Genomic DNA, 10333 nt, shown 5'->3' with positions numbered 1-10333 from the left:
CGCTGCAACACAGGAACAGGTAAGGACAGCGCCGACTCCCTCTGCTGGAGTCTCGCTGCAACACAGGTAACAGACAAGTACCGCGCCGACTCCCTCTGCTGGAGTCTCGCTGCAACCCAGGAAACAGGTAAGTACAGCGCCGACTCCCTCTGCTGGAATCTCGCTGTAACACAGGTAACAGGTAAGTACAGCGCCGACTCCCTCTGCTGGAGTCACGCTGCAACACAGGTAACAGGTAAGTACAGCGCCGACTCCCTCTGCTGGAATCTCGCTGTAACACAGGTAACAAACACCGGGAAGACTCTTGGCTGGAGTATGTAATGGGGCCCTGAATAAGAGCTCCTGGATGAACACTCCTGTGTCCCACCTCCCGAGCAAGACGTGCCCAACGGCGTTGATGACTGTATCCAGACTGTGGGGAAGAACCCCGGCAGCCAGTGTCCTGGGAGGTTCCAGAGCACCCCTGTGTAAAACGTGCTTATCTCCTGTTACAATAAACTGTGTCCTGCAAACCAAACTGTTGTTTCAGTCCGCTTTCTTTTCCTGTTATTTCTACCCGCTGCTCCTGCAGCGCGTACTCATACAATCCCTTTCCAGGTCCCGGATACTTCACACCGACACACAGACGGCCGCTGTGACGGTTCTCAACCGACACGGAAGCTGCGGAACTGCTTTACTTAATACTGACGAGCGGCGTCCACACAAACGTTTAAATAAAACTAATTATCCTAGTAAAACAAAAGGCTACCTCACCAAGAGGAAAAACGCTCACAATTTAAACACAACAAAACTCTCGTTCACCAAACAAAACCCGTTCGCTTTACCTTGCGAAGTTTTACAACACTCTCTACTCTCTGGGTATTTCCTGCAGGACAATCCGGCGGTGCTCCCCACGATCACCCCCGTCCTGTCCTACCCTACTTCCTTATATACCCCAGGAACCCCGCCCTACCAATTAGTGCTCCGGTTCCTGGGTGCTGTTTGCTTCATTTTCTGTAGGCGACGTTAAAGGCGACGTTACTTCTTTCTTACAATGCATAGTGTATTCATCATCATGACAGCTAGCTACTGTAATCAGTCCACTTCCTAGAATGTACATTGAATTCAGATACCAATACAAAAAAGTCAATACTAAAAGCTATATTCGTATTGTATTACTTTACCAGCTTTTAACAGGTTGAAATTGCCAGCAGTAGACTCTGTTTACAGTGTTTCATTCTGCATTAGTGTATCCTGTCTTTAAGATTCCAGCCAGCCTCTCTGAGGGTAATTGATTGTTGGAGATTTGTTTTTTCGATGGGATAGTTCTCAAACAGACCTGTGATGGACTTTTCCACAGGAGAATTTGCAACACTGGTTTGATCCGCTGGGTATGTGAAGCTTGCACACTCTGTTCATCGCTGTATCTATTTGTTTATTTGTGAATCCCAGGATCTATTTGCATTAAACTCCCTAAAGTGGTCATGTTTTCCATAAATCAATGTCTGTGTGTGTGTCTGTGTGCGTGTGTGTGTGTCTCTCTCTCTCTCTCTCTCTCTCTCTCTCTCTCTCTCAGTGTGTGTGTGTGTCTCTCTCTGTGTGTGCGTGCGTGTGTGTCTGTGTGTGTGTGTGTGTCTCTATCTGTGTGTGCGTGCGTGTGTGTCTGTGTGCGTGTGTGCGTATGTGTGTGCGTGTGTGTATAAGGAAAATTGTGTTATTTAAAAGCTGTGCACTACAAAACATTGATTAGTAAAAGAAAACATGGAAATTAAACATTTACAGCTACCTGAATCATTGTTTTGAAACCCCCTAAAAATGTGTTTTAAAGTAATTTTAGCTAATAGTTGTATTCATTACAGAGGTCTCAAGTGCAGTTTTAAAATAAGCACATGTTTCCATAAACATGTATTTTAATACAAAAAAATGATGCCTGGGACCATGTGCTTTGGGACCATGTGCTTTGGGACCATGTGCTTTGGACCCACGTCAGGGTTTCCCAATCCTGGTCCTGAGGACCCCCTGTGTCTGCTGGTTCTCAGTTACTAAATTAAACCATTAATTGAACTGATCATTTGCTTAATTAGACCTTTTTAATTGTTTTGAGCTCTTAAACAGTTGCAGATTTCAGGTTAGCTATAACATTTTATAAGTAACTTGAACTCTGCAACTGTTTAAGAGCTGAAAACAAGAAAAATGTCAAATTAAGCAAATTATCAGTTCAGTTAAGGGTTTAATTAAGTTATTGAAAACTCAGTTGGAATGAAAACCAGCAGACACAGGGGGTCCTCAGGACCAGGGTTGGGAAACCCTGCCCCCTAGAACAGGGGTGGCCAATCACGGATCTGGAGGACCATGCCACTCCTGGTCTCTGTTCCAACCTGGTTCTAAACTGTTTAATTGAACCAATTAAACCTCCATTCAGACTCTGAAGTAGTTAAATATCTCCTTTTACATGTTAAACACAGAGTGGAATTATGGCCCTCCAGGACTGTGATTGGACACCCCTGCTCTAGTCAATCAGGGGAATTTAAATTTTATGGGTTTTTTTAATTATTATTATTATTTTAACTATTTAAAATCGAATATATCACTTAAATAAAAAAATTATTATGAAGTTTCTCTTCTTACCTCAAATGTGCAGTTTTGAAAGAAACAAATACAACTTTGTTTTATTTTTTAAACATGATATATTGTTTACAAGCCATGCTTTCAGTTAGTGTGGCACTTCATTGGTCACTTGGAGTGTCAGTGTAGGTTCATGAGGGTGTGTCAGTGTAGGCTCATGAGGGTGTGTCAGTGTAGGTTCATCAGGGTGTGTCAGTGTAGGCTCATGAGGGTGTGTCAGTGTAGGTTCATCAGGGTGTGTCAGTGTAGGCTCATGAGGGTGTGTCAGTGTAGGTTCATGAGGGTGTGTCATTGTAGGTTCATGAGGGTGTGTCAGTGTAGGCTCATGAGGGTGTGTCAGTGTAGGTTCATGAGGGTGTGTCATTGTAGGTTCATGAGGGTGTGTCAGTGTAGGTTCATGAGGGTGTGTCAGTGTAGGTTCATCAGGGTGTGTCAGTGTAGGTTCATCAGGGTGTGTCAGTGTAGGCTCATGAGGGTGTGTCAGTGTAGGTTCATGAGGGTGTGTCAGTGTAGGCTCATGAGGGTGTGTCAGTGTAGGTTCATCAGGGTGTGTCAGTGTAGGTTCATGAGGGTGTGTCATTGTAGGTTCATGAGGGTGTGTCAGTGTAGGTTCATGAGGGTGTGTCAGTGTAGGTTCATGAGGGTGTGTCAGTGTAGGTTCATGAGGGTGTGTCAGTGTAGGCTCATGAGGGTATGTCAGTGTAGGTTCATCAGGGTGTGTCAGTGTAGGCTCATGAGGGTGTGTCAGTGTAGGTTCATGAGAGTGTGTCAGTGTAGGCTCATGAGGGTGTGTCAGTGTAGGTTCATCAGGGTGTGTCAGTGTAGGCTCATGAGGGTGTGTCAGTGTAGGTTCATGAGGGTGTGTCAGTGTAGGTTCATGAGGGTGTGTCAGTGTAGGTTCATGAGGGTGTGTCAGTGTAGGTTCATCAGGGTGTGTCAGTGTAGGTTCATGAGGGTGTGTCATTGTAGGTTCATGAGGGTGTGTCAGTGTAGGCTCATGAGGGTGTGTCAGTGTAGGTTCATGAGGGTGTGTCATTGTAGGTTCATGAGGGTGTGTCAGTGTAGGTTCATCAGGGTGTGTCAGTGTAGGTTCATGAGGGTGTGTCAGTGTAGGTTCATGAGGGTGTGTCAGTGTAGGTTCATCAGGGTGTGTCAGTGTAGGTTCATGAGGGTGTGTCAGTGTAGGTTCATCAGGGTGTGTCAGTGTAGGTTCATGAGGGTGTGTCAGTGTAGGCTCATGAGGGTGTGTCAGTGTAGGTTCATGAGGGTGTGTCAGAGTAGGTTCATGAGGGTGTGTCAGTGTAGGCTCATGAGGGTGTGTCAGTGTAGGTTCATGAGGGTGTGTCAGTGTAGGTTCATGAGGGTGTGTCAGTGTAGGTTCATGAGGGTGTGTCATTGTAGGTTCATGAGGGTGTGTCAGTGTAGGCTCATGAGGGTGTGTCAGTGTAGGTTCATGAGGGTGTGTCAGAGTAGGTTCATGAGGGTGTGTCAGTGTAGGCTCATGAGGGTGTGTCAGTGTAGGTTCATGAGGGTGTGTCAGTGTAGGCTCATGAGGGTGTGTTAGTGTAGATTCATCAAGGTGTGTCAGTGTAGGCTCATGAGGGTGTGTCAGTGTAGGTTCATCAGGGTGTGTCAGTGTAGGCTCATGAGGGTGTGTCAGTGTAGGTTCATGAGGGTGTGTCAGTGTAGGCTCATGAGGGTGTGTCAGTGTAGGTTCATCAGGGTGTGTCAGTGTAGGCTCATGAGGGTGTGTCAGTGTAGGTTCATGAGGGTGTGTCAGTGTAGGTTCATCAGGGTGTGTCAGTGTAGGCTCATGAGGGTGTGTCAGTGTAGGTTCATGAGGGTGTGTCAGAGTAGGTTCATGAGGGTGTGTCAGTGTAGGCTCATGAGGGTGTGTCAGTGTAGGTTCATCAGGGTGTGTCAGTGTAGGTTCATCAGGGTGTGTCATTGTAGGTTCATGAGGGTGTGTCAGTGTAGGTTCATGAGGGTGTGTCAGTGTAGGTTCATGAGGGTGTGTCAGTGTAGGTTCATGAGGGTGTGTCAGTGTAGGTTCATGAGGGTGTGTCAGTGTAGGCTCATGAGGGTGTGTCAGTGTAGGTTCATGAGGGTGTGTCAGTGTAGGTTCATGAGGGTGTGTCAGTGTAGGCTCATGAGGGTGTGTCAGTGTAGGTTCATCAGGGTGTGTCAGTGTAGGTTCATCAGGGTGTGTCAGTGTAGGTTCATGAGGGTGTGTCAGTGTAGGTTCATGAGGGTGTGTCAGTGTAGGTTCATGAGGGTGTGTCAGTGTAGGTTCATCAGGGTGTGTCAGTGTAGGTTCATCAGCGTGTGTCAGTGTAGGCTCATGAGGGTGTGTCAGTGTAGGTTCATGAGGGTGTGTCAGTGTAGGCTCATGAGGGTGTGTCAGTGTAGGTTCATCAGGGTGTGTCAGTGTAGGCTCATGAGGGTGTGTCAGTGTAGGTTCATGAGGGTGTGTCAGTGTAGGTTCATGAGGGTGTGTCAGTGTAGGTTCATGAGGGTGTGTCAGTGTAGGTTCATCAGGGTGTGTCAGTGTAGGTTCACGAGGGTGTGTCAGTGTAGGCTCATGAGGGTGTGTCAGTGTAGGTTCATGAGGGTGTGTCATTGTAGGTTCATGAGGGTGTGTCAGCGTAGGTTCATCAGGGTGTGTCAGTGTAGGTTCATGAGGGTGTGTCAGTGTAGGTTCATGAGGGTGTGTCAGTGTAGGTTCATCAGGGTGTGTCAGTGTTGGTTCATGAGGGTGTGTCAGTGTAGGTTCATCAGGGTGTGTCAGTGTAGGTTCATGAGGGTGTGTCAGTGTAGGCTCATGAGGGTGTGTCAGTGTAGGTTCATGAGGGTGTGTCAGAGTAGGTTCATGAGGGTGTGTCAGTGTAGGCTCATGAGGGTGTGTCAGTGTAGGTTCATGAGGGTGTGTCAGTGTAGGTTCATGAGGGTGTGTCAGTGTAGGTTCATGAGGGTGTGTCAGTGTAGGTTCATCAGGGTGTGTCAGTGTAGGTTCATGAGGGTGTGTCAGTGTAGGTTCATGAGGGTGTGTCAGTGTAGGCTCATGAGGGTGTGTCAGTGTAGGTTCATGAGGGTGTGTCAGAGTAGGTTCATGAGGGTGTGTCAGTGTAGGCTCATGAGGGTGTGTCAGTGTAGGTTCATGAGGGTGTGTCAGTGTAGGCTCATGAGGGTGTGTCAGTGTAGATTCATCAGGGTGTGTCAGTGTAGGCTCATGAGGGTGTGTCAGTGTAGGTTCATCAGGGTGTGTCAGTGTAGGTTCATCAGGGTGTGTCAGTGTAGGTTCATGAGGGTGTGTCAGTGTAGGTTCATCAGGGTGTGTCAGTGTAGGTTCATGAGGGTGTGTCAGTGTAGGCTCATGAGGGTGTGTCAGTGTAGGTTCATGAGGGTGTGTCAGAGTAGGTTCATGAGGGTGTGTCAGTGTAGGCTCATGAGGGTGTGTCAGTGTAGGTTCATGAGGGTGTGTCAGTGTAGGTTCATGAGGGTGTGTCAGTGTAGGCTCATGAGGGTGTGTCAGTGTAGGTTCATGAGGGTGTGTCAGAGTAGGTTCATGAGGGTGTGTCAGTGTAGGCTCATGAGGGTGTGTCAGTGTAGGTTCATGAGGGTGTGTCAGTGTAGGTTCATGAGGGTGTGTCAGTGTTGGTTCAGTGTTTTTGTTTGCCTTTCTGTATTTGTTCCTCATTTACACGGTCTGTGTATCTCACCCCCGCACGGTTCCATTGCTGGTATAGCCACGTGGTAGTGTGGAGCCCCACACTAGGGATAGCTCTGCTGGTACCCTAGTGGCATCTGACCGCAACTGCAACCTGAGATGCAAAAAAAAAAACTGTGACTATTGTAAATAAACCTGTGCACTGCTGCTGCGTTTGTCTCTGTTTGTTAGCCAACATTTCCACTCCCCATTTGCAATTACCTGGTCATGCTGTTGATGCTGAATCACATGGATCCTTTAAGACCTGACTTGGCAAAGTTTTGAGATCATCTACCAGGAAATGAATAAGCATAGATGGGCCTCCTCTCGTTCCTTAATATTCACATGAATGGATGGTCAGTGCATGTGTTGGAATGCCATTGTGCTACTAATCTGGTATGTCAAAAGTTACCATTGACAGTGGCACCATTCTACTAATAGCACACTTGTTTTGCTTTTGCCCCTACATTGCCAGTTTAGTGCCACTGCTGCATTGCCATTAAAGAGCGTTTCTGAAGGTCGATCTGAATGAAGTTACTGTAGCATGCACGTCACATAGTCCTGCTGCAGTCGAGACTGTTACATCGCAGACATTGACGAAATTAAACTCTCCCTGTAGCACAACCTCATATAAAAAAATGTGTTTGACAAATTGTGATTAATAAATTCCATCTGCCTTCTCCCGAGCGCTCAAGGGGAGGGCTCAGATCTCTGGTTTATTAATCGAGCCAATTAGCACCATAGCCAGACCAATCCGCTGGCTGCCACTCACAATCAGACACACTAATCAAAGATTAATAGGACAGGCCGGGGAAGCACAAAATAAATGAAGTACAAAATTGTACAGCAAACTGTATCCATCACACTCTGACAACCCTTAATACCAAGACTATAACACATTACATTCTGTAATACATGCACACATCAGCTCTACCCTTCCACCTGTATGATGGTAAATGCCTGCTGGAATATAAACTTGAAACATGATCAGGTCCGATCTCAGGGTCGAAGGCGGCAGCAGCAGCAGCAGCAGCAGCAGGTCAGGCCTGCTCAGGACTTCTTGAGTGGGATCTGTTCAGATCTCAGAAAGATAAGCAGCAGAGTCAGTATTTGCATTTTTCTGTAATAGCTTTGAAATTTAAGAGAAGCCTAAACTAGAGCAGATACATTTTCATTCTCTTGAAAACGCGTAAACTACCTGCAGCAAAACATCTAGTGTCATGAGCTGACAATCTGGGATTTCAAACAGTCCTTCTTATTGACTTGTATCACATGCTGTAATACACCCATGCTTCAGTGGTGAAGCACAGAGCAGTCAGAAAAACACATGGCTAATTTGCATACAACCAGATGCCACATGGCTCCACCAATACTTGGTGATCAAACACTACTTTGGAAGGAATATATCTGTGGCACAAATCCACAGCCACTCAAAGCAGGATGGATTCCACTGGTGTGCGGGAGTCATTCTAGACCAGGCTGCCCTAACCTTATTACACACACCACAGCTAACACATCTTAAACATGCTTTCTCTTTCCTTTGCTTTATTACACACACCACAGCTACAGCATCTTAACATGCTTTCTCTTTCCTTTGCTTTATTACACACACCACAGCTACAGCATCTTAACATGCTTTCTCTTTCCTTTGCTTTATTACACACACCACAGCTACAGCATCTTAACATGCTTTCTCTTTCCTTTGCTTTATTACACACACCACAGCTACAGCATCTTAACATGCTTTCTCTTTCCTTTGCTTTATTACACACACCACAGCTACAGCATCTTAACATGCTTTCTCTTTCCTTTATTACACACACCACAGCTACAGCATCTTAACATGCTTTCTCTTTCCTTTGCCATTTTACATTTTTTCTTATTTTCTTTCCTCAGAAATGTTGCCACAGGGGAATCATGTGTTTGCGCAGCGTGGCAGTGATTCTCCTGGGTTCATTTGTACCTGTTGGACTGTGCTGGATGAGCTCCACAATGGAATACTATGGCTAAAAAAACACCAATGCCAATTCCCCTTAACTTTATTTCTTTGAGATATTTCCAATATTACCATTTTCTTAATATTTAAAATGATGATCTTTGGAATGCTTTACCTGATAGTTACTTTAACACTGTTAGTTTAAAGTAATTGGAGCTAACAAAATCATTTGCCACATGAAGAAAAAACACAAAGACAAACTTCATAATAGAGTATGTTCAACTTTTCCCCTCCAGAACCAGTGTTTCCAGCAGGACCCCCAGGTGTACCAGTAACCATGTGCAATCTTAAACGGCTGTTATAAAACAGAGACCTTCCCCGTTACAACCGGTTGTTCACTGAAAATGTGACGGCATCATCTAATCATTTGATAACAGGAGCTCACCACAATCAACAACAGAGTGGCTGCTTTGGTTCCCCATCAGTAACTTTGAAACCACATGGTCTCACAGGCTGAAAGCAGTGCTCTAAAGCACATGGTCTCACAGCCTGAAAGCAGTGTTCTAAAGCACATGGTCTCACAGGCTGAAAGCAGTGCTCTAAAGCACATGGTCTCACAGGCTGAAAGCAGTGCTCTAAAGCACATGGTCTCACAGGCTGAAAGCAGTGCTCTAAAGCACATGGTCTCACAGCCTGAAAGCAGTGTTCTAAAGCACATGGTCTCACAGGCTGAAAGCAGTGCTCTAAAGCACATGGTCTCACAGGCTGAAAGCAGTGCTCTGAAGCACATGGTCTCACAGGCTGAAAGCAGTGCTCTAAAGCACATGGTCTCACAGGCTGAAAGCAGTGCTCTGAAGCACATGGTCTCACAGGCTGAAAGCAGTGCTCTGAAGCACATGGTCTCACAGGCTGAAAGCAGTGCTCTAAAGCACATGGTCTCACAGGCTGAAAGCAGTGCTCTGAAGCACATGGTCTCACAGGCTGAAAGCAGTGCTCTAAAGCACATGGTCTCACAGGCTGGAAGGTCACATGGTCTCAGTGGTGGGGTGGCCATCACGTATGTGTTCCGTCTTGAGAAAGGTTATCCTCAGCAAAGTCAAAACATAATCTGCATACTGTCAGCAGCAGCAAAAAAAAAAAAAAAAAAATTACCGGTATATATTTCCTCCAATTTGTTTAGACTAACGAGGAAACAGCCCAGGCCTGCTCTGACGAGAGGAGTCAGAGCCACTGTTTAATAATGAATTGGAGGAGATGAGAGAGCCGTGCTGTTAATCCCTGCCTCACCCCCCTCCTAATCCCCGAGCCAACACAGAACACTCACTCACTATTAACACAATGAGACTGTTGGAAAATGTGAATATTTCATTGAGAATCAAGAATGACACATTTCCAATTATTTTACCCGTTTTTCTCTCCAATTTAGACTGACTAAGCTAGTGGTTATAGCTGAGGGACTGGGAGAGAGGGAAGCAGTGTGGCTCTAGTGGTTAGAGCTGAGGGACTGGGAGGGAGGGAAGCAGTGTGACTCCAGTGGTTAGAGCTGAGGGACTGGGAGGGAGGGAAGCAGTGTGGCTCTAGTGGTTAGAGCTGAGGGACTGGGAGGGAGGGAAGCAGTGCGGATCTAGTGGTTAGAGCTGAGGGACTGGGAGGGAGGGAAGCAGTGTGGCTCTAGTGGTTAGAGCTGAGGGACTGGGAGGGAGGGAAGCAGTGTGGCTCTAGTGGTTAGAGCTGAGGGACTGGGAGGGAGGGAAGCAGTGTGGCTCTAGTGGTTAGAGCTGAGGGACTGGGAGGGAGGGAAGCACTGTGACTCCAGTGGTTAGAGCTGAGGGACTGGGAGGGAGGGAAGCACTGTGGCTTTAGTGGTTAGAGCTGAGAACTGGGAAGGAGGGAAGCAGTGTGGCCCAGTGAAAGATTATTATTATTATTAATTTCAACAAATGTAGATTGCCAGCAGAAATTAATGTTACCTTGCTTTGAAAATGTAAATGCAGAAGAATGTTTGAGGCAGTCCCAAACTGCAGCTGCAGTGGGGAGCACACTGTAAGTAGAAAATGCTGAGATGTTAAGATACATTGCTGGAGCTT

Source organism: Acipenser ruthenus, chromosome 42, assembly GCF_902713425.1.
Source record: "Acipenser ruthenus chromosome 42, fAciRut3.2 maternal haplotype, whole genome shotgun sequence".
NCBI lineage: Eukaryota > Metazoa > Chordata > Actinopteri > Acipenseriformes > Acipenseridae > Acipenser > Acipenser ruthenus.
This window is presented reverse-complemented; position numbering follows the sequence as displayed.